The sequence below is a fragment of the Xenopus tropicalis genome, chromosome 9 (assembly GCF_000004195.4).
Source record: "Xenopus tropicalis strain Nigerian chromosome 9, UCB_Xtro_10.0, whole genome shotgun sequence".
NCBI lineage: Eukaryota > Metazoa > Chordata > Amphibia > Anura > Pipidae > Xenopus > Xenopus tropicalis.
The window spans coordinates 23,276,972-23,302,253 of record NC_030685.2 but is presented as its reverse complement, the minus strand read 5'-3'; the positions used below and the strand labels follow the sequence as shown (position 1 = coordinate 23,302,253).

Sequence of the window (25,282 nt, the reverse complement as noted above, 5' to 3'; positions counted from 1 at the left end):
TGTGAGTGTATAGATAGGTCAGTGTGGGTGTGTATGTGAGTGTATAGATAGGTCAGTGTGGGTGTGTATGTGAGTGTATAGATAGGTCAGTGTGGGTCTGTATGTGAGTGTATAGATAGGTCAGTGTGGGTGTGTATGTGAGTGTATAGATAGGTCAGTATGGGTCTGTATGTGAGTGTATAGATAGGTCAGTGTGGGTGTGTATGTGAGTGTATAGATGGGTCAGTGTGGGTCTGTTTGTGAGTGTATAGATAGGTCAGTGTGGGTCTGTTTGTGAGTGTATAGATAGGTCAGTATGGGTCTGTATGTGAGTGTATAGATAGATCAGTGTGGGTCTGTATGTGAGTGTATAGATAGGTCAGTGTGGGTCTGTATGTGAGTGTATAGATAGGTCAGTATGGGTCTGTATGTGAGTGGATAGATAGGTCAGTGTGGGTCTGTATGTGAGTGGATAGATAGGTCAGTGTGGGTCTGTATGTGAGTGGATAGATAGGTCAGTATGGGTCTGTATGTGAGTGTATAGATAGGTCAGTATGGGTCTGTATGTGAGTGTATAGATAGGTCAGTATGGGTCTGTATGTGAGTGTATAGATAGGTCAGTATGGGTCTGTATGTGAGTGTATAGATAGGTCAGTATGGGTCTGTATGTGAGTGTATAGATAGGTCAGTGTGGGTCTGTATGTGAGTGGATAGATAGGTCAGTATGGGTCTGTATGTGAGTGTATAGATAGGTCAGTATGGGTCTGTATGTGAGTGGATAGATAGGTCAGTATGGGTCTGTATGTGAGTGTATAGATAGGTCAGTATGGGTCTGTATGTGAGTGTATAGATAGGTCAGTATGGGTCTGTATGTGAGTGTATAGATAGGTCAGTATGGGTCTGTAGGTAAGTATAGGTTTGTTGGTGCTGGGTTTACTTGGAAGGGTTGAACTTGATGGACTCTTGATTGTCTTTTTTCAACCCTATGTAACTATATTACAATGAAGTCTATGAGAAATGACCTTTCCATAAAATGGAGCTTTCTGTGTAAAGGGTTTTTGGCTACTGGGGTCAGTGACCCCCATTTGAAAGCTACAAAGGGTTTTAAAAAGGCAAATAATTTAAAAACTATAATAAATAAATAACAAAGACCAATTGAAAACGTTCTAAAAGTTAAATTTTAGCCATTATTTGTTTTTTAGCCTTTCAGCCCAACTACTTTGCAAATCTGTGTCTAGCCAAGCCAGCAATTATGAAAGACCCCATATGAATGTGTATTAATCTTTAATTAAAATCCACCACTGGTTGTGGACAGTTCACCTTGAAGATAATGAAGAACAAAGCCTCCTGTTATAGCTTACAAAGAGCCTGAAAGTTTGGAGATATGGGCTTCAAACAGGCTACTAATGTACAATGAAACAATTAATGTATGAATGTGTGAGTTTTTGCCTTGCCAGAATCCCTGGATGGATTATATAAATCCAGATTACACTGTTTATTTCACATGCACAGCTGCTATTTATCTGTATGTGGCCAGAGTGCTCATTAACATGATAAGTTGGTTCCCTCCGCTGACTTAGCGGCACTGGCTGTAATAATAATAATAATTATTGTAATTACACTGATCGCTAATAATAATATTGATTTCCAAACACTATTTCTTTGTCAGAAGCTTTTCTCCTACCAGATGTCGTCTGTGCTGAGTGCAACAAGCTGCCCACTGAAATGCGCACAAGCAGAACCAACAAGAAGCCATTTCGGCACAAAGTCTGGAGCAACGCCATGCTTTCTCTGGGACAGTGATCCCCAACCAGTGGTTTGTGAGCAACATGTTGCTCCCTAACCCCTTGGATGTTGCTCTCAGTGCCCCCAAACCAAGTAGTTATTTAAATCCTGACTTGGGGGCAAGTTTTGTTTAAATAAAAACAAGATTTTCCTACCAAATAAAGCCCCCTGTAAGCTGATAGTGTGCATAGAGGCCCCTAATAGCCAATCTTAGCCTTTATTTGACACCTCCATGAACTTTTATGGTGCTTGTGTTGCTCTCCAAGTCTTTCTACATTTGACTGTGGCTCACGAGTAAGAAAGGTTGGGGACCCCTACTCTAGGACAACCTATCTGGGACCTTACAGTGGCTTTAAAAAACCCTGACATTTAGGAATTTGGGACACTAAACTTTTGTGGTGCCATGTAAAACCACTGTATGCCATTTCAGGATTCACAAGAGTCCTCTAGAAGGGATATAAACACATTTTGATCATAGTTCAAATTTTGCTAGTCTATTAACCCCAGTGTAACCTAACATAGTGACAAACATGAGGTGGGGGTTAGGTGACTTACATGCCTCTTCTGCCTTCCTCCTAGGTACAACCCTGTTCTCAATGGTAAATCATCCTGGATCTGTAATTAGTATTAGGGCACTTTGGGAAACTAGGGGCTTATGGGACCATTTTATGTAGTGTTTGTATCCCCTTTAAAGACCACCAAAGCCAAAAAAACCTTACATTTTTCCACTCATGTATCTACTTTCTAATTATCTACTGAAAAGGATGTGATATAGGTTTTCTTAGGCGGAACTTCTCAAAGGAAAGATTTGCTTTTTATCTTTAAACACCCAGATATGTGGCTGACTTCTGACATTTGCATTTAGTTTTGGTGCCATCCCAATGCTGTAGCCTAGAACCACAAGCTGTAAATGATGTTTCTACAATGGTAAGCACTGGGGGATAGGGCCTTGCAGGTGTTATTTGTTTCACAGCAACATGTTGGGTCATAGAACTGTGACCCTATCCTAAACAGTTGAAACAGCCTTATAGAATACAGTAGCTCTGCATGATATATTATTTTTTTCTGCTGTGTATAACAGATAACAGAAATCGTTTTTAGGGCAAAACAAAGGTCTGTGACACTGGCCTATGACACTCCATTTTTGTGACATGGGACCAATCACTTAATTCCACCTCTGCCTCAGGCACAAATAAAATAAACTGTAATATACACGTATTGAACATTTCTCTATAAAGAAAATGCCATTATAATATAAATGTTTTTGTTTAAATGTGGTATAAGGACAGTTTTTTCTCCTCGACCCATCATCACTTCTCTCCACTTCATAAAACTCAGCTACATTATGTAGTATCTAAACTGCCGGTGCAACAGCATTAACTCGGTGGGGGGAAAAAAAAGAACAAAACCCTTCACGGTCAGTTAGAACAATAATGTTTCATTTCTGCATGCAAGGTAATAAATTGCACACAACCCATAGAAGTCTCCTGAACAATTTATGGGGAACGTTATATCCAGCACAGCAGTCTATACTTCTGTATCCTCTGGGCCCATAGAACAGAGATTTGCCCCCCGGGGCTCCCTAAATTTGGCAGAAATGCTACACTTTGAAAATGCCCTTAGGGTTGTTGTTGGTGACTCTAGAGATGATATTGACTGGGGCAATAGTACTGCCAGAACAGTAACTGGGAACAAGTTTATAAACTTGCTGCATGACAACTTTATGTCACAGGTTGTTGAGGAGCCAACCAGGAACCATGCTATACTAGATCTAGTGATCTCTAATGACCCAGAACGTATAGCAAATGTGCAAGTGGTTGAACCCCTGGGTAATAGTGACCATAATGTTATTTCATTTGATGTTTGGTGCAGGAAACAAATTTACATGGGGACAACAAAGACAATGAATTTTAGGAAGGCAAATTTTAGCTCCTTAAGGGCAGCACTTCAGGGCATAGATTGGGCCATTATGTTTTCTGATAAAAACACAGAGCAGAAATGGTTGTCATTTAAAATGATATTAAATCATTACTGTTCTCAATTCATTCCATTAATAAGAAAAAGTAGAAGTGTTAAGAATCACCCTATGTGGCTTAACTCTGAGGTAAAGAAGTTAATAGGGAGAAAAAGGAAAGCTTTTAAGAAATATAAGTCAGAGGGGACAGTAGATGCGTTTAATGAATATAAACACTGTAACAAGTGTTGTAAAACAGCAATCCGGAACGCAAAGATAGAAAATGAGGAGCGCATTGCGGCCAAGGCCAAGACTAACCCCAAAAAGTTTTTTAAGTATATTAATAGTAAAAAGATGCAGGTTGAGGGTGTGGCCCCATTGAGTTATAGTAACAATATGGTTACAGCGGATACAGAAAAGGCAGATGTGCTTAACCAGTTCTTTTCTTCTGTGTATACAGTAGAGGAGCCAGTGGGCCAAGTCCCACCCAATAGCTGCACTGTTGCCTCAGCTCCAACTACACAGTGGTTGGCACAGGATATGGTGCTTAAAGGGTTACACACGATAAATGTAAACAAGGCACCTGGGCCAGATGGAATACACCCTCGGGTACTGAGAGAGCTAGGGGCAGAATTACAGTGGCCCTTGTTCCTGATATTCTCAGACTCTGTTTCATCAGGTATGGTACCTAGGGATTGGAAGAAGGCGAATGTCATTCCTATATTTAAAAAGGGAGTAAGATCTCAGCCTGGCAATTATAGGCCTGTAAGTTTGACATCCGTGGTGGGCAAGTTATTTGAAGGCTTGTTAAGGGATCACATTCAAAATTATGTAGTGGAGAATGGCATTATGAGCAGTAATCAGCATGGCTTTATGAAGGACAGGTCATGTCAGACCAATTTAATTGCTTTTTATGATGAGGTAAGTAAGAAGCTGGACAGTGGGGATGCAGTAGAAATAATCTATTTGGATTTTGCCAAAGCATTTGATACCGTTCCCCACAAACGACTGCTTTCTAAGCTAAGGTCTATTGGTCTTAGTGAAGCCGTTTGCACATTGATAGAAAACTGGCTACAGGATCGGGTACAGAGGGTGGTTGTTAATGGCACATTCTCTACTTGGAATAAGGTCCTCAGTGGGGTCCCTCAGGGTTCTGTACTGGGTCCACTTTTGTTTAATTTGTTCATAAATGACTTAGGGGAGGGTATTATGAGTAATGTATCAGTGTTTGCAGATGACACAAAACTCTGCAGACCAGTCAATTCTATCCAGGATGTGACATCCCTGCAGCAGGATCTTGACCAACTGGCAATCTGGGCAGCTAAGTGGCAGATGAGATTTAATGTGGATAAATGTAAGGTCATGCACCTGGGATGTAAAAATATGCAAGCCCCGTATACCCTTAATGGGACTGCACTAGGCAAATCCATAATGGAGAAGGACCTTGGAGTCCTTGTAGATAATAAACTTGGCTGTAGCAAGCAATGCCAGGCAGCAGCTGCAAGGGCAAACAAGGTTTTGAGCTGTATTAAAAGGGGTATAGATTCACGGGAGGAGGGGGTTATTCTTCCCCTTTACAGAGCGCTGGTAAGGCCCCATCTAGAATATGCTGTTCAGTTTTGGTCTCCAGTGCTCAAATGGGACATTATTGAATTAGAGAGGGTTCAGAGAAGGGCAACTAAGCTGGTAAAGGGTATGGAAAGTCTCAGTTATGAAGAAAGACTGGCCAAGTTGGGTCTGTTTACACTGGAGAAGAGGCGCTTAAGAGGTGACATGATAACTATGTATAAATATAGAAGGGGATCATATAATAACCTCTCTAATGCTTTATTTACCAGTAGGTCCCTCCAACGGACACGAGGGCACCCACTCCGTTTAGAAGAAGGGAGGTTCCGTTTAAATATTCGGAAAGGATTTTTTACAGTGAGAGCTGTGAAGTTGTGGAATTCCCTCCCCGAATCAGTTGTACTGGCTGATACATTATATAACTTTAAGAAGGGGCTGGATGGATTCTTAGCAAGTGAGGGAATACAGGGGTATGGGAGATAGCTCTTAGTACAAGTGAGGGAATACAGGGGTAGGGGGGATAGCTCTCAGTACAAGTGAGGGAATACAGGGTTATGGGACATAGCTCTCAGTACAAGTGAGGGAATACAGGGGTATGGGAGATAGCTCTCAGTACAAGTGAGGGAATACAGGGGTATGGGAGATAGCTCTCAGTACAAGTGAGGGAATACAGGGGTAGGGGAGATAGCTCTCAGTACAAGTGAGGGAATACAGGGGTATGGGAGATAGCTCTCAGTACAAGTGAGGGAATACAGGGGTAGGGGAGATAGCTCTCAGTACAAGTGAGGGAATACAGGGGTAGGGGAGATAGCTCTCAGTACAAGTGAGGGAATACAGGGGTAGGGGGGATAGCTCTCAGTACAAGTGAGGGAATACAGGGGTATGGGAGATAGCTCTCAGTACAAGTGAGAGAATACAGGGGTATGGGAGATAGCTCTCAGTACAAGTGAGGGAATACAGGGGTAGGGGAGATAGCTCTTAGTACAAGTGAGGGAATACAGGGTTATGGGAGATAGCTCTCAGTACAAGTGAGGGAATACAGGGGTAGGGGAGATAGCTCTCAGTACAAGTGAGGGAATACAGGGGTAGGGGAGATAGCTCTCAGTACAAGTGAGGGAATACAGGGGTAGGGGAGATAGCTCTCAGTACAAGTGAGGGAATACAGGGGTAGGGGAGATAGCTCTCAGTACAAGTGAGGGAATACAGGGGTATGGGAGATAGCTCTCAGTACAAGTGAGGGAATACAGGGGTAGGGGATATAGCTCTCAGTACAAGTGAGGGAATACAGGGATAGGGGAGATAGCTCTCAGTACAAGTGAGGGAATACAGGGGTAGGGGAGATAGCTCTCAGTACAAGTGAGGGAATACAGGGGTAGGGGAGATAGCTCTCAGTACAAGTGAGGGAATACAGGGGTAGGGGAGATAGCTCTCAGTACAAGTGAGGGAATACAGGGGTAGGGGAGATAGCTCTCAGTACAAGTGAGGGAATACAGAGGTATGGGGGATAGCTCTCAGTACAAGTGAGGGAATACAGGGGTATGGGGGATAGCTCTCAGTACAAGTGAGGGAATACAGGGGTAGGGGAGATAGCTCTCAGTACAAGTGAGGGAATACAGAGGTATGGGGGATAGCTCTCAGTACAAGTGAGGGAATACAGGGGTAGGGGAGATAGCTCTCAGTACAAGTGAGGGAATACAGGGTTATGGGAGATAGCTCTCAGTACAAGTGAGGGAATACAGGGGTAGGGGAGATAGCTCTCAGTACAAGTGAGGGAATACAGGGGTAGGGGAGATAGCTCTCAGTACAAGTGAGGGAATACAGAGGTATGGGGGATAGCTCTCAGTACAAGTGAGGGAATACAGAGGTATGGGGGATAGCTCTCAGTACAAGTGAGGGAATACAGGGGTAGGGGAGATAGCTCTCAGTACAAGTGAGGGAATACAGAGGTATGGGGGATAGCTCTCAGTACAAGTGAGGGAATACAGAGGTATGGGGGATAGCTCTCAGTACAAGTGAGGGAATACAGGGTTATGGGAGATAGCTCTCAGTACAAGTGAGGGAATACAGGGGTAGGGGAGATAGCTCTCAGTACAAGTGAGGGAATACAGGGGTAGGGGAGATAGCTCTCAGTACAAGTGAGGGAATACAGGGTTATGGGAGATAGCTCTCAGTACAAGTGAGGGAATACAGGGGTAGGGGAGATAGCTCTCAGTACAAGTGAGGGAATACAGGGGTAGGGGAGATAGCTCTCAGTACAAGTGAGGGAATACAGAGGTATGGGGGATAGCTCTCAGTACAAGTGAGGGAATACAGAGGTATGGGGGATAGCTCTCAGTACAAGTGAGGGAATACAGGGGTAGGGGAGATAGCTCTCAGTACAAGTGAGGGAATACAGAGGTATGGGGGATAGCTCTCAGTACAAGTGAGGGAATACAGAGGTATGGGGGATAGCTCTCAGTACAAGTGAGGGAATACAGGGGTATGGGGGATAGCTCTCAGTACAAGTGAGGGAATACAGGGGTAGGGGAGATAGCTCTCAGTACAAGTGAGGGAATACAGGGGTATGGGGGATAGCTCTCAGTACAAGTGAGGGAATACAGGGTTATGGGAGATAGCTCTTAGTACAAGTTGATCCAGGGACTGGTCCGATTGCCATCTTGGAGTCAGGAAGGAATTTTTTCCCCTCTGCGGCAAATTAGAGAGGCTTCAGATGGGGTTTTTTGCCTTCCTCTGGATCAACTAGTAGTTAGGTAGGTTATATATAGGCATTATGGTTGAACTTGATGGACGTATGTCTTTTTTCAATCCAACTTACTATGTTACTATGTTACTATGTAAAACATTCCCAAAGGCACTTTGGATCTTAGGGGCACAGTTAGAATGTGGTCACAACACAATAATGGCACATTTTCTGACACTGTCGACAATGCAGTGCGTGTTTGAGTGTGCCAAACGTGATCTACAACTGCATTAAAAGCAGCAACTGGTGTGGGCATACAGGCATTCAAGGATCCCCTAACATTATAAACAGTGGTCCCCAACCTTTTTAACCCATGAGCAACATTTAAATATAAAAAAAAGTTTGGGAGCAACACAAGCATGAAAAAAAATTTAATTGGTTATTTTGTAGCCCCTATGTGGAATGACAGACTACAGGAGGCTCTGTTTGGTAGTACCCATGGTCTTTATGCCTCCAATACTTGCCTCCAAGTTGGAAATTCAAGAATGAAGACCTGCTTAGAGGCCACTGGGAGCAACATCAAAGGGGGTGGGGATAAACATGTTGCTCACGAGCCACTGGTTGGCATCTCCATACACCCTACACATTTTGTGCCCTAGGGGTGCTTAACATGATTAAGTGCCTCTAGGTCATGAAATGCTTTGGGTTTATGGAGATGTCTCATGTTTTAATGTAATTTTGAATAAAGACTTTTTAACTTTGTGACCCTTGTGGAGATCCTTGAGTGCTTTTATTAGGGTTGCCTCATGTTTAGTGATGAGCGAATCTTTTCCGTTTTGGCGAAAATGTCGAGCGGAAAAAAAAATTGTCGCCCGCGGCTATTATTTTGTCGCGCGGCTATTATTTTGTCGCGCGGCTATTATTTTGTCGCACGGCTATTCTTTTGTTTCCCGCGGCTATTATTTTGTCGCACGGCTATTATTTTGTCGCCCGCGGCTATTATTTTGTTGCTCGCGGCTATTATTTCATCTTGTGGCTATTCTTTTGACGCCCGCGACTATTCCTTGTTGTCGTCTGTGACAATTTTTGGACGTGCGGCAAATTTTTCTGCGGCAAATTTTTTGTCCGTTTTGCGAAACAATCCACAAATGGCGAAATGCAGAAATTCGCCGCGAATCCATGCCTGGCAAAACATTTCGCCCATCACTACTCCTGTTCATTTTGTAACTGAATAGCCTGTTTTTTGATGTCTGAACACCAGACAGGACTGCCCCCTGCTTGATGAGAAATGCGGCCAATCAAAGGCTGCCACATCATAGCCTGCCCCATGATGTCATTGCACCAACCCTGATGTAATGACACCTGCTGCATAACATCAGCACACCATTCCCCTTACGTCACTGTCCCAGGCCTGTCTGGATCAAGCAAAAGAGAAACTTGGCAACCCTAGTCAGTGTTTACGGTCTGAGGCTGGTGCACCTGGACCACCACCTTTGCTTGGTGAGTAAACTACAACTGGCCTTTTGTGCCTTTCATTATCCTGTCCTTATATTCCTGCTACAACTACATTCTCATCATAGTCCATTTCTATTTATATGGCTACTGTTTATTTCAACCTAGTGCATGAACCTCATTTTGACAGACCCCCCGCCAACTGAGTATACATATGTAGCTATATAAATCTCTGCAAACATTGATGCCATAGTGTCCTGTGAATATTCCATAGCTGTTCTTACTCTGTGTGCTTAGACAGTTAAAAGCTTTTGCTCGTCCTGTTGGTCCCTCATTCCCAAAAGCATAATGCCACATATAACCGCTGACTGTCACTTCTGCCAGCTCCCCAAAACTCAGCAGGGATGGAGTTGGGTAATCTGCTGGAGGGAAATAAAATGTCAACCTTATCTGAAACTGCAGAAGCATCTGACAGTGTTCCGGATGGACATAAAATCACTACGTGTGGAAGTGATGGGAATCACTCAGGCAGCTCCGATTCAGCCTCCATGAAAGGCAGTGGCATCTCTGGCCTCAGCAGAATGAAAATCATAAATCTTTATTATTCCCTGTCCAAGGCGATTTCTTGCAAACGCCTTCCGATGGATTTTTTTTCTCTCGCATTGGTGGAAAATATTAGTAAGAGATGCAATTTACTCCATAAAAATCGATAATTTTAATTCAGCTCAAGACAAAATACTTTGCAGTGTTGCCTTAATACCAGCCTTTCCTCACCTAAGGGGGTTATATTTAGGAACAAAGATAATACCAAAATATTTTTTCAGTTGAAAGAACCCTTTTTTCATAAAAAGAATGCTGTGGTGCTTTCTCTTTGGGCATTTTGGAGTTGCCACCTTTTTCTGTGGCTAATACCAGCCTTCAGGTTGGGGGAAAGGACGTCATGTCATTTGGGGGCAGGGCTATGATCTAAGAGGTGTGGTAATGGGCGGGCTTGGCAAGAGAAAGGTGAATGGGGCCGGTATATGGTCAGGGAAATGGCAGAATGAGCAGGATTATAGGCAGAGCACAGGTGGGGCCCTGGTTATAAACGGTGATGCAGAGAGGTGGAGAGAGTCAGGGAAAGGAGGGATTTATAGACCATTGCAAATGTACTTGCCAGTAAACTTGTAATACTGGTGTCGGCCCTGGCTGGTGATTTACCAGCTAGGCCAGTGAAATACCAGCCAGGTGGCAACCCTAATGGCAATGTCTCAGTGCAGATATAGAACCAGGAACATAGACCGCAAGGCTGGGGAGCTTATCCAATTTATGTGGCTTTTGTGGCTTTACATGCATCCGATAATAAGTACCTGTATGCCATACTATCTTATCTTTCTGTGACCCTGAAGAAGGAAGGGAGTGTTTCCTACATAACGTTGATCTTTTGTGGCTTTACTGGCCACCAAAGCCACAAAAAAAATCAACGTTATGTAGGAAACACTCCCTTCCTTCTTCAGGGTAACAGAAAGATAAGATATTAAGGCATACTTGGTATTGGATGCAGGTGAGAATCTCTATATTGTGTCCTACCTGCATTTGGTGGTTCAGTATGTTATGTGTGGGTACAGACGTGATAGTTTCAAAAACCACTGCACAGGAATGCGAGAGTAAAGACCAATGTATAAGAGCCCCTATACACCAGGACAAGGTTTCACAACCTGTTGGCCTCCAGATGTTGCTGATCTATGACTGCCTGCATCCCAATGGTAGCTCAGCTGTTTTGTTGACATCTTATAGGTTGTTAAAAAATGGACAACTGGAGCCACTGTCCTCAAAGTGTTTGGGCACTTCATCTAACATGTTCTTTTGGGTATTTATCCCACATATTTACCCTGGCCTGGTTTTCCTGTGTTATTTTTCTTCTGTAGATTGATCAGTAAGCTTATTGGTTTGCCATTTCAATCACCATTGATCATCTTGAATTTCTTTTCTTTTTTCCTTTTTATTCCTCATTCACTAGATTCCGGAAACCTTCCCCTCACACCATAAACATCAGTTTTCACTGTCAAACTCCGAATTCGACGCTCAGTGTTTTCACTCTAATATAACATTTGTTCTGTGCTTTGCTGATTCCTTTAATGTTTTTTTTTTCCTCATAATTATCATCATTTGTTTAGAAAGCAGCAACATTTCAGGAATTTACAGCGGGGAACTAATAACAGCAAACATCAGTGACATAGATGATAAAAGACTATTAGAATTCAAAACGGAGATGAGGAATTACAGGGGTTATTGGCAACTGGTACCACATTTCTTCTGTATATGTCAATGAAACACAAGCCATACCTAATTACTGTGAGGTTGTTAGGCACCCTAGGTGCTCCTCTGAAACATGCATAGGGGATACCTGGAAGATGGGGAAAGTATGATTGTGTGGCACTCAACATAAACTAACCGGAGCCATTGCATTATTTGTAAAAGAGAAGCCTAGTTAGGAGGTGAGGGAATAGAACCAGAATTGTTTGGCTAAACGTAATTGGCTAGTCATGCCCTGTATTATATAAACTATTGATAATAAAAGGAGATATATAAAGTGTTACTCAGTTGCTGCTAGGCTACAAATCCCAGTATACTCCAATATATGGGTCAAAACACGCTGGAAGCTGTGACCCAGCAGCTGAAGGGTTGTTTTGATAAAGCAATATTTCTCAATAGAACTCTTTCCCAGATCTCCAGGGCTAGCAACACCATTACAATTCTACACTATCCTCCAACAAAAAGCCCACCTAATCTGTTTAAATCTGGCTTCATGTTCTTTGCTTCTTTAGCTGGCGCTTTAATCACAGGTTTTCTATTCCCGATCAGCTAAACAGTAGCAGGTCCTCCAATCAGTTAGACTACAGTGACTGACTTACTCCTGGTATATTGTATTATCATTGGTGAATTTTCTTGCATCTGTTGAGTTCTAATTAGTGATGGGCGAAATGTTTCGCCAGGCATGGATTCGTGGCGAATTTCCGCATTTCGCTATTGGCGGATTGTTTCGCAAAACGGATGAAAAAAATTGCAGCGGAAAAATTTGCCGCTTGTCCAAAAATTGTCGCCGGCGTCAAAAAAGAATAGTCGCGGGCATCAAAAGAATAGCCGCGTGACGAAATAATAGCCGCGCGACAAAATAATAGCTGCGGGCGACAAAATAATAGCCGCGGGAGACAAAATAATAGCCGTGGGCAACAAAATAATAGCCGTGGGCGACAAAAGAATAGTCACAGGCGACAATTTTTTTTTCCGCACAACATTTTCGCTGTTTTCGAATTTTTCGCCGTTTCGTGGATCTTTTAAAAGATTCGCAAATTTTTCGGCGAAACGGAACAGATTCGCTCATCACCTGTTCTAATCTCAGCTGAGCTGGGGAGGGGAGCAGTCACACCATTTCACAGAGGGTTTAGACCCCCTTTACTCAACAGTGGTTCCACTGAATGGAAAATTATTGGTAGTACTTCAAGAGAATACGGCTTCCTCTACATTATATAAAGGATCTCCAGTAGCTCTCTGTGAAAAAAGAGGTTTAAGAGGAGGGGAGTGAGGTTTAATTCAATGCAATTTTATAGGGTGAGGTTACAACAGCACATGCAATTTAGGTCAGGCAAAAATGGGTGCAGAAAGTGCATGTATTGACAGCCATTTATTATAGGTACTTGCATCCTAACATACTACTTGCATTTCCCTATAATTGTGCCAATGCACCTATCCTGCTTCCTGTACCTACTCACGCTCAAGGGAACCGTGGAGCTAATGCTTTTCTTTAAGATGGCTGTAATTCCAGGATTCCCACTGCAGCTTGTAGTGCAACAAAAAAATGTTTCTGGTCTGAAATGGATACTGCAAAACATTGATATTTACACTATAGCACTAGTCGCACAGTAGTCAACAGCATTCATTTATAAAACAACAGATCCAGTAGTGGACAACAGATTCTGGGCTGGTTGTCTATTTACAGTAAAACAAAAAGCCCTGGGCTGGGCATCTTCACACCCAACATGGCACAGACATTATACTTGGATTATAGAGGAAAATGGGGAATCATCAGTTTGATCTGATTGGTCACCATGTACATGTGGAGTTAGTATGATTAGGTTGTGATGTTTGATTGGTTGAAAGTTGGAGTAGAAAAGAGCTTGCGCAGGATTGTTTAGAATCCCATCCAGGACTTGAAAGAAAGGAATCTCATCTAGGACTTCAAAAGTACCCGATCAATGAATCTTGCATTGAAGGTGCCCAAAGTCCCAAGGGATTCTACATTCATGTAAAGACTGTAGCTCTTCAGAAAACATCTGTTAAACCTCACCACCTAAAGCAGTGATCCCCAACCAGTGGCTCGTGAACAACATGTTGCAACCACCCCCTTGGATGTTGCTCCCAGTGGCCACAAAGCAGGGGCTTATTTTTGAATTTCTGATAAGGAAGCACGTTGTGGTTGAATAAAAACCAAGTGTAAAGCCAAACAGAGCCTTCTGTAGGCTGCCAGTCCACATAGAGGCTACCAAATAGCCAGATATAGCTCTTATTTGCACCCCAGGGACATATTTCATGCTTGTGTTGCTCTCCAACACTTTTTCCATTTAAATGTGGCTCATGGGTATAAAAGGTTGGGGATCCTTGACCTTGAGTATTAAGTGTTATAACTGCACACAGCACATTCTTCTACTGTCCAGAATTGGTCAGGACATACACAGCACATGGATTCTAAAATAGGTAGACAATTTGCCCAAAACCAACCCATGTTGGATTAAGTCTGCCTCACATGTCCATACATTGGGACTATCCTTCTTAAACACGGGCCTCAGCCAACACCCCAGAATCAATTCCATTTTGGCCTCATTTTATTAAGAGAAAATAAGACATAAAGAGCTAGACTGCTGCTTTATTCCACAACTGTCAGTAATCCAAGCATGCAGGAAAGTACTTTAAGCAACCTCCTTTTTAAACAGCGCTGCCCTATCTCACTGTACCCGTTTTATTACCACTAATAAAAATAATTTGTTTACCATAGTTTCTTTTTTAAAGTTGCTAGTTGCCTGCCGGAGCCGCTCCGTTTAGGCAATCAAAACACCGCAATCTATTTCCAAAGCTTTCGGAACATAAAATGGTAATTATGAAAAGCACTTAATTAAGGGGGTGATGTTTTAAATAATAAGAATGCTGCGTGCTGGAAGGGAAATTGAAAACTTTTGATCTTATTTGCATGTGTGCTGGAGAAGCGCGTGCAGCTAATTACAAGCACAAAATGATCAGGAATAACTCATGGTGCTATCTGTGTCGCCTCTCTACCTGGGAACATGCTCCTAGGGAAGATTAGATTGTGCTTGAAAAAAAAAAAAAAAGAAAGTACCTGGAATTGGAGTAATACAATTAAATTCTTGCATTTCTATTGTGGGTACTGGCAAATAGGAAGCTTCATATTCTCCAGTCTGTAAAACAGTAGCATAAATGTGATCAGGAGAAAGTGTCAGCACAAAGCCCAAGCCCTTTACCAGGAGGCCAGGGGTGACTGTGGCATAACTGAGCTGCACTACATAAGTGTTTTTAGTGCCCTAGAGATCTTGGGGCCCTCTATGTCTGTACCCCCATGTCCCCTCTGATGGCTTCCATGCCTTAGAGCAGGGATCCCCGACCCTTTTTTACTCATGAGCCACATTCAACTATTAGAAGATTTGGGAAGCAGCACAAGCATGGAAAAAGATCCTGGGGGTTCCAAAAAAGGGCTGCAATTGTCTTGTTTTGAAGTCCCTATGTGGTCTAGCAGCCTACACAATGCACTGCTAGGCCGTAAACCTGGTTGTATGCAACCCTAAGTTGCCTCCAAGCCAACAATTCAAAAATAAGCATCCACTTTGAGGCTACTGGGAGCTACATCCAAGGTGTTGGTGAGCAACATGTTACTCCTGAGCCACTGGTTGAGGATCGCTGCCTTAGAGAGCCAGACCCACATTTTGGAAAACAAGCTCAAACATTCAGCAGAGCTTTGGGGTAAAAAAAAAACTTTGGCTGGGTTGAGAAGGGGCATGAAGCCTTCTTTTCTGTAATCCGCCCACATCCAATCTTAGTTTTTATTTTATCACAGCTTGGTTGTAGGAATACTTTCCAGGGGTTTAGGAGTACTGTATATCCCCACAGGGTGCTGATGCTGGGTAGTGGTTTCCTTGGAAAAGGGGTCCTGGGACTCTGCTCTTCTATTTGATTGGCTGGCTTTACTTGTCTATCTCATGTGGCTATAGGAAGTGGCTGACATGGCAGGTAGCCCATCTATTTGATGTAGCAAGCATTTGAAAGGAATCGGGTAAAGGGTAAAGCATGGGTTTGGGAAGAGTCGGGGCTGTGGGGCTACTCCTTGATCCTGCCCCTGCCAAGGACAGTTTAAAACACTGGTACCCCAAATATTGCAAAACAGAATGTTGACTGAAGGGGGACAAGAAGAGTTGTCCATTCTTGTGGTTATATGTATAATATACCTTGCAATTTTGCTAATTTCCTCCTGTGTCATTCTCAGAAAATTAATATAATTTTTAAGAACTAAGTATCACTGTTTATGTTTGATTTTGCTATACATCTTGAAGTGTTGGTTTGCCTTTTTGTAATGACAAATAAAATGAATTAGAAAAACTGAGGGAATGACTATGCATAGTGCCTGTAACATGCCTCCACCAGTAAGATGGAAACAATGACATTAACATTTTCAATTAGTGTTTCCCAAACTGTTCCCCAAATGTACAATTGCCTCATTTACCTTGTGCTTAGTGGATTTCACCTCTACACACGGGTCTTTGTGCTCCATTCTGGATGGATAATGTTACAATTTGTAGCCCAGAAACATTTAGCTGGAGCAACTTTTAATGGGTGCAATAGAAAAAGACAAGGATGGGGCCATTTATGAAGACAGAGGTGTAAAAGCACGGCAGGGAACAAGAGCGTGAAAACTCCTACCTTCCATTAATGAATACAGTGGTTCCAAACATAGGCACTACTGTATTCGTGGCATGGCCGAAGATCTCTGTACTCCAAAATGCACCCAAAATGCATCTAGCAGTCTGCATAAATGAACCCTAAAGACAATATTCTAGGAGGGTAACTCTTCTTTTATGTCGCCAATATAAGCAGTGGTTGGCATTAGCAGTGATCCCCAACGAGTGGCTCCTGAATAACATATTGATGTTGCTCCCAGTGGCCTTAAAGTTGGAGCCCATTTTTAAATTTATGGTTTGGAGGCAAGTTTTGAAAGCCCACTCCAAGCAGAGCCTCCTGGAGGCCAGCAGTCCACTTTGGGCAACCAAAAAGCCAATCACAGTCCTTATTTGGCCTCCCCACAGAACATTTTTTCATGCTTGTGTGGCTCACAAGTAAAAAAGATTAAGGATCCCTGTTATAGTGTATAGGAAAGGGCACTAGTGATGGGCGAATCTGTCCCATTTCTCTTCGCTGAAAAACTTGCAAAACAGCAAAAATTTGTGAAACGCGTTGATGTCAATGGGCGTATTTCCAAGCCATGTGACTTGTTTGTTGTTTTTTTTCTGTTTTTTTTTTTTGCAGCAAACCTGGCAAAAGATTTCGCCCATCACATTTCAAGTCATCGTTATAGCTTCAATACATTTGTAGGCTTAACTTGCACTTTAAAACAAAATGAGCAGAATGCTGGAAGCATGAAGCTGGCTCATCCCTATCCCCTAATCGACATATTATGACTGAGGAAGGAGGTTCCAGTGGGACAGTATTGCCGGCAATTGTCCCCGTTGGCGCTCACTCATGTGCATTGGAAATAATCGGCAATGGCTGTAAAAAAAAAAATGTAATTGAGCTAAAAGATGAATTCAGAATCTGATCCTCATTAAATACCCTTCATTACCTGATTAATAAGTCATTGTTATCTGGCCCATTAATTCTGCTTCTAACAGGAGTCCAAACAAAACACTATTGCTACGCAGTGTTGTGTTAATGATATCAAGAGTGTAAAATTAGACTTGATTTTTAATTGGTGTGCAGTCATTATATCAAACAACTCATTTGGAGTCAATGAAACATAATCAGTTCACTTCATTTTTTCAGCAGGAAAAGGCAATTCAGCCCTTTATCATTTTCTTTCCGTTTATTAAATTACAAGCCAAAAACTAGGTTTTTGGGGGGAGTTTCTTATACAGGTATGGGGGTATTATCTGGAACCAGTTATCCAGAAAGCATGCAATTATGGAACTCCCATTTACCTTAGTGCCCTGTTTATACAAACAGTTCTTCATTTTTTGCCTCTCTGAAAAGAAGGGGCAATTTCCCTATTTCCTGTACAGTTAGACTGCGCAGAATCACGGTCTTGGTCAAGGTCTTGATAAAGACTTAGGCACTGTGGGGTATTTCTTATAAAGGAGTCAGAGGTTTTAACAGGAACACATTTATATTTAATGACAATTAAATTGCTCTACACAAGCTTTCCTTGTCCTTAAGGGCTCTGGCACACGGGGAGATTAGTCGCCCGCGACAAATCTCCCTGTTCCCGGGCGACTAATCTCCCTGAAATGCCATCCCACTGGCGAAAATGTAAATCGCCGGTGGAATGGCATACGCGGCGGCGTGATTTCAGTGAAATCCACGTATGCCATCCCACAGGCGATTTACATTTTCGCCGGTGGGATGGCATTTCTGGGAGATTAGTCGCCCGCGAACAGGGAGATTTGTCGCGGGCGACTAATCTCCCCGTGTGCCAGAGATGAAATTCATGGTGGGAAACACAGATCTTTACCTGGTTTGGCCTTGCTAGTGGTGGACCAAACAAAGTAAATTTATTTAGAGTCTTTGGCTGACACATCCTGATGCAAACCTTGGTCCCCAATCATATATGAAATGGGTTGCAAGTTTGGTCTAGAGTGGCTACAATAAAATTCAGTGTCTGCCCAGGTATGGGCACCCAAACATGCATTAATAACAAAATAAGATAATACATAGAAGATAGATCGAACGATAGATTATAGATACTGTAGATAGATTTTTTTCGCCAGGCATGGAATTGCTGCAAAACTCTACATTTGCAATTCTCTGAATGTATGTATGTATGTATGTATAACTTTATTTATAAAGCGCCACAAGGGTACGCAGCGCTGTACAGTCTTACAGAATACAAAATTACACACAGGGAGGACGAGTGATATAATAAATAAATACAATAAATACATATATGTATATATATATATAAGTGCCATGTGGTATGAGACACAGTAGGAAGGAGGTCCCTGCCCCGTAGAGCTTACAATCTGAGTGAATGAGAAAAAAGTTGTGATTGCATCAAACAAAAGTCACGGTTGCACCAAAAAAGTCCCATGGTACCTGCGTTTAGTAAAGTTTTCGCCATTTTTCTAATTGTTTAGCAGTTTCATGAATTTTTTGGTGAAGTGAAACAGAACAAGTCATCACTAATAACAGATAGATAGATAGATAGATAGATAGATAGATAGATAGATAGATAGATAAGTAAGAAAGAAAGTACAGAAAAACATACTGTAGATGGAAACATAGATACTGTAAGAAAAAGTATGTTTTTTTTTCCATGGGAAAAACATAGCAAAAAGACATTATTGTCTCCAATGTATTTTGCTGAAACTTTGCCATTTCCCTAATTTTTGGGGGAAATGAAAAAGAAAGAAAGCAGATACTTTAGACTAGTGATGAGCGAATCTGTTCCGTTTCGCTTCGCCGAAAAAGTTGCAAATCTTTCAAAAGATCCGAGAAACGGCGAAAATGTCGTGCGGCGAAAAAAATTTGTCGCCCGCGGCTATTATTTTGTTGCGCGGCTATTGTTTCGTCGCCCGCGGCTATTATTTTGTTACGCGGCTATTATTTTGTCGCGCGGCTATTGTTTCGTCGCCCGCGGCTATTATTTTGTTACGCGGCTATTATTTTGTCGCGCGGCTATTGTTTCGTCGCCCGCGGCTATTGTTTTGTCGCATGTCTATTGTTTCGTCGCACGCGGCTATTATTTCGTCGCGTGGCTATTGTTTTGTCGCCCGCGGCTATTATTTTGTCGCCTGCGACTATTCTTTTTTGACGCCGGCGACAATTTTTGGACGTGCGGCGAATTTTTCTGCGGCGAAATTTTTCATCCATTTCGTGAAACAATCCGCCAATGGCGAAACGCGGAAATTCACTGCGAATCCATGCCTGGCGAAACTTTTCGCCCATCACTACTTTAGACTTATCACTTCTAGATACAGTATATCATGGCCCAGATCCACGCTGACATGTTTGTCAGAGTGAAATATGAAATAATATTTTAATAGCAAATGTATAAACCAATCTCCTGCAGTTAATATAATTCCAATTTAGCAGCATTCATATGTTTCAGTACAGTGGCAGTAATTACTGTGCTCCTCTCCATTCTGCGTCTCTGTTCACGTCCTGATATCGTATGGAAGCTGATTGCCTATAACATGATAGTGCAGCCCCCTCAGTCACTGGTACAAATACACCGCTAATTTTGGATATTTGGATAAAACTGAATAAACGGGGTACATTAATGCCAGTAAATAAAATAAATAACGTCATATACTTAAAATTGCATCAAACATAAACAATTCACAGGAGGAGCATGCCCTATAACACTTACAATCCCAGTTACCCTCTTGGTCCTTCCCAATTAGCTATGTGACTTATGTAGGATTTTTGTCTTTTTCTGTTTCCTAAGTGATGAAAATGACCAATGCCACAAAAAGTGCATTTTATAGAGCTTAAAATTTCAGTTGGTGGGTAACTTACAGACACAAGTGTTAATACACACCATCATTCACACCAATAGGAGCACTGGTATATCAGTGCAAGATTTTTGGTAACGTCTAAAAACAGTGATGAGGAGTTCCTCATGGAAAAATTAAGGTAGCACTCATTGAGAGTTGTAGTGCTAAAAGTGGGTGGGGCTGAGAAAATGGGAGGCACCCTCCAGTTGGAAGGTGCAGAAGAGCAAAGGGTTTGAAATATGATGATACCCAGTGCTTGGTTGTTGGATTGAGTTCAGATGAAATCATAAAAAGTCAAATGTGTAGCTCTTAGGTAGACCATGTTGTAGTTATGTGCGGGCTGGGCTGAAACTTGCATAATGGATGGGTTTGCCCACAGGTCAGGTGGGTCAGGCCAACATACGCACAATATTTGCAAGTCTTGGGTGGGTTTAGGCCATGCTTTTCTTTCCACCCTCCCTGCCCAAGACCTTACTATGCCTCCAGCAGCCTCTATAGATAGGTGCATGTCTGCTCCACCCCTTGGTGACATCAGAGGTGGGGCAGGTGTGCACAGGTCTATAAACAATGATGAGTGATTTTTTTTGCCGCATTTGCCATTGGCAAATTTTTGCACAAAACTGCGTCAAAAATTTGCAGAGAAGAACTACCCATTGACTTTAATGCATTTGGAGAGAGAAAGAAGTCTCCCCCATAAGAAAAAGTTGTCACACGTAAAAAAAATTGTCAACTATTGACAGCGAAGCAAAACAGGACAGATTGGCTGATTAGTATATATAAAAGAAGTGGATTGCTGTGTTGGCTTGGGTGTGGGTTGGGAGTGGGCAGGTTAGGGCTGAGAGTGAGTTGTATTTTTGTCAACCCGCGTATCACTACCATGTTGCCTGCCTTACGGTACCAGCTACTGAGTGGGAGTTCCTTATTTCCCAATTCATAAACTTCACTGCTGAGGTCTATAGAAAATGCTATAGCCAAGACGAGTAACTACAAATATATGAAGAAGGATCCTTCTGGGCACCCAGTATATATTTTACCCCCCACTTTAAATGCATGTGTGAAGTGCCCCTAATAAAACCCTGAAAGATAGATTCTTTTTGAATTGATGAATTGTTTTTCTTCTTTCCAGAGGTGACATTAAAGGCTCCCAGACCCATTACTGAGAGCTGCCCCTCCGCATAAAATATAACTGTCTTCCTTTACTTTCTGTTAGTTTTATGATCAGCACAGGCCGATCTGCGCCCGAGAAGTCTGATCAGTATAATGCGGGACCTTGAAGTGTCAATGGCAACAGTGTGTCAGCCCATAAATTACAGTGAGATCACCGTTCCTCTGATCCCTTTTATTAGCTCTCAGCTTTAACACGTCGGTTCGAGTTATTCCTCTGCTGATGTTCATGGTTCATTTGCGGTTAAAAGAACTTCAGGGGACAAACATTACCTGCTGATTGCGGCCAAGCAGCGGAGGGCTTAAATCATATAGAAGCCTCATGACACCTTGCAACTAGGACCCCCCCTCCACTCTTTCTAATCCTGTCCCAGAATGGGCAGCCTTCCCAAAAGCTGTCATACTTACAGTAAGAGGGACAGGAGCTGAGAGGCAGCAGGAGGAAGGTTACGAGAGGTTAGGAGTTCTTCAATAAAGATTAGTTTCAAGGAAAAAGATATCTCGGATGATTTGCTGTTTGTAACCTTAAGCAGCTCTGAGCAGAAATGGATTTTGATGATGACGAGGATGGAGACACAAGGCCTATAACCCTTTCGGCCTGAGGGTTTTTTTTCGAATTGCATAGACACTTGGCGTCCCCGTTATGGGTCACAGAGGAGGACATCATTTCCCATCTTTGCGTGGGTGTTTGAATCTTGCATGATGACATGTTTTATTTGCAGTTTATTGCACAGAGAATAAGTCTAGAATTTGCTCTGTATACTATCTGCATAGAATATTTATCTTTATAGGTAAGATTTGTTTCCATGTGACAGTTAATAGGGTGGTCCCCCAAATACTCAGCGCTTCTTGGTGGAGTTCTTTGAAACCAAATCTTCAATATAGTAGAAACTGTGTGATCGTGTGCTGCCTCCTCATAAGAACAACCCTCCCTTTTTAGATGCAAGATCCAAGATTTGTTTCCAAAATGGTGTGCCAAGATCTGCATGGTGCAGGGGGAGGCATGTAGGTAACACCCCCCCCCCACGCACACACACCAATTGCTACCCACCACTAATGATGAGTGAATCTGTCCTGTTTCACTTCGCCAAAAAAATTGGGAAACTGCTGAAACATTCACGTGCAACTTTTTCCTTCCTCTGCAAATTTTTGTGCCAGTTTTGGGAAAAAATTGCCAACGGAGAAGTGGGAATTTTGCAGCAAATCCATGCCTGCTGAAAAAATGTGCTTATCCCTACCTATCATCTAATTTAGCTGCCATATAGCAAACAGTAAAGATTGTACTTAGCTCTGGATTTCTATTCTGCTTCAGATGCAGGGAAAAGCCAGTCCCCAGAAACAGTGCATTTTGAATGAGCACCAAGGGGCTGTTTTTTTCCCTTATAACTCTTGCACTTTCTTCAGGGGTCATGGTAAATTATTTAAGCCGAACTGAATCTGAATAGTTAAAAGCATGTGAATTTGTCACATGAACACCTGAATGAAATTTTCTTTTGCTGCATGCCGTTCTTTAACCCTTCCTTGCCCTAATTTGTATATGAAAATTAGCATTCAGGTTTTCCAAAGGGTCCAGTATTCGGCTGAATCCCAAAATAGTGGATTTGGTGCATCCCTAATATATATAATTAAGGCATTCTTCATACATTTTTATGCCAAACTTTACTAAACTGATAGTCTATCTTTCCGGTAAGGACTTGGAGCAGTGGCAGGGTGGCTTTGCCTGAAGCTTAGGGCAAGGATTAGTGAGAATAGTCATTTCCTTTCCAAATGCACATGAAACCCAGGTAGGGTGAAATGCATAGCAAATATGTTTTTGTTGTCTTAAACTATAACTGAATGACCAATGCACTGATATTTCTTCTATTTGTACTCATAAGCAAATGGTTGGACCTTCATTGGAGGCCCTGACCAAAGGTTAGAGCTTCAAGTGGGGTTTGGACTAAAAAAAGTTTGACAGCCATTGCTCTACACTATATAATACATACATGTGGTTAAATTATATTGTGCTGCTCTATTGCTGAGGATAGAGAATGGAGGCAAATGAAATGGCACCAACAGACCAAAGCAATATCCTGTGGAGGCAATGAGCTAATGCTGTCCTAGATTTTCTTGATATAGAAGTGTGATTGTTCCAATAAATCATATATCTCCTATATGAAGATATAAGGAAAGTACCTACAAAGTACTGCACCACAAAGATGGGCTTGAGTCTTACCCCCATATGTAATAAAAGGCACTAAGTCTGCCCAGGAGCAGTAACCAGTAGCAACCAAAACAATGTTTGCTTTCAAAGAGGTGAAAAGTAAATGCTTCCTGCAGATGGGTTGCTATAGGTTCCTGCTTCGGGGCAAACTTAGTGTCTTTTATTATATAACCCCATAAAAGTCTAAACCTGGTTGCATTATAGTAGATTAATGGCCTTCTCAGAGAAGGGTATACATTGTATAAGAACTGATATTTATAGTTTAATACTGATGCCTGAGAGACTGAAAAATAAAATGACTAGTACAAGGTACCATATCTCATACAACTTTTCTACAAGGATCAACTAAGGAGCAAATGTGCCCTAGGAGATAAGGTTAAGGAGTATTGGTCTTATTTATCTTGATGATAAAGATCTGTAGATGCAATGCCAACGACTATACTCTGTGGACTGGAATGTAAGCATTTTTGTATATTAAATCACTGTTTAAACTCTGGAACTACCATGAATTCACAGCATTTTTGCAGGCAATTAAATACATAAATCCATGTTATTCCAACGAGCATTAATTTCTTCTTTAGAGGAACACATCTGCCCAAGCGGTCCTTTGGGAACGAGCTGCGTAGAAATACTGACAATTTTAAAAATTGCACTTATGGGCTAAATTCTTGCTAATCTGAATCAAAATGGGAGGGAAAAAAGCATAGAAATGCCAACACATTCTTTTCCCAAAAACATAGGGAACCCTTCACATTATGACCACATGTCCATGAACCCCACTTTAGGGACATTTAGGCCGGGGCCCAAATGCTAAATTTGATTTTAACATGATCAGAATGGTTTGTCTGTAGCCACCCTGCCATCAGCTGAGACCCTCACTTGTGACTCCTTTAGGGGATATTCTCCCCGAGGCTAGCTGCTGGGAAATACTGATCCGCCGGACAGGAGGTTGGCCATACTGAGCGACAGATGACCCCCGAGTGGTTTCCCTAATCAGCCTGCAATGTACTTACTTGTACAAGTATTACTCGCTCTAAGCAATAAAGGAGTTAACCAAACGGCCTTAAATATTTAATTTCCGACATTAGCCTGCATTCATCTCCATTACACCGGGCAATTAAAGAATTGTTAGCAGCTCGTGAAGACCATTACAAGGAAACTTCTTTGTATCTTTTATTGTTGGATCTTATTTTGAGTGGATATCTGACTGTTAATGTTAAATCAATACCAGTGTTTAGCGTTGGCTGGATCTTATGCAGCAAATGACAAGTGATAAGCGGGATTAGGCCTCGCTAATTGGTGTCTGGGTGTTGTTTACATTAATTGGGGAATTGAAACTCTGGGGTAGTTTAGTGCATCAGATTAAACACAAAGTATTCTCTATTTATTCATACTCCCAGTCATCTATCTACAGTATGTTTCTGCCTTATTTTCTTTCTATCTATCTGTCTTTCTTACAGTATCTATCTATCTATCTATCTATCTATCTATCTATCTATTATCTATCTATCATCTGTCCCTCTCTTTATCTACAGTATGTATCTATCTTATTTTCTTTCTATCTATCTATCTGTCTTTCTTGCAAAACAAACTGCATGGAGAAATATTAATAATGCTATTGGTGTTTTTCCCCATGTTTTTTCAGTGCACTTGGTCTATCTATCTATCTATCTATCTATCTAATCTATCATCTATCTATCATCTGTATCTCTTTATCTACAGTATGTATCTATCTTGTTTTCTTTCTATCT

At 42.0% G+C, this 25,282-nt stretch overlaps 1 protein-coding gene across 1 annotated transcript in view; it reads right to left on the bottom strand.

Annotated features, from left to right (window-relative positions):
• The window catches only part of LOC116407726, a 173,502-nt gene that overhangs the window by 26,594 nt on the left and 121,626 nt on the right, over positions 1-25,282 (bottom strand). The gene's annotated exons all lie outside the window — the stretch shown is intronic.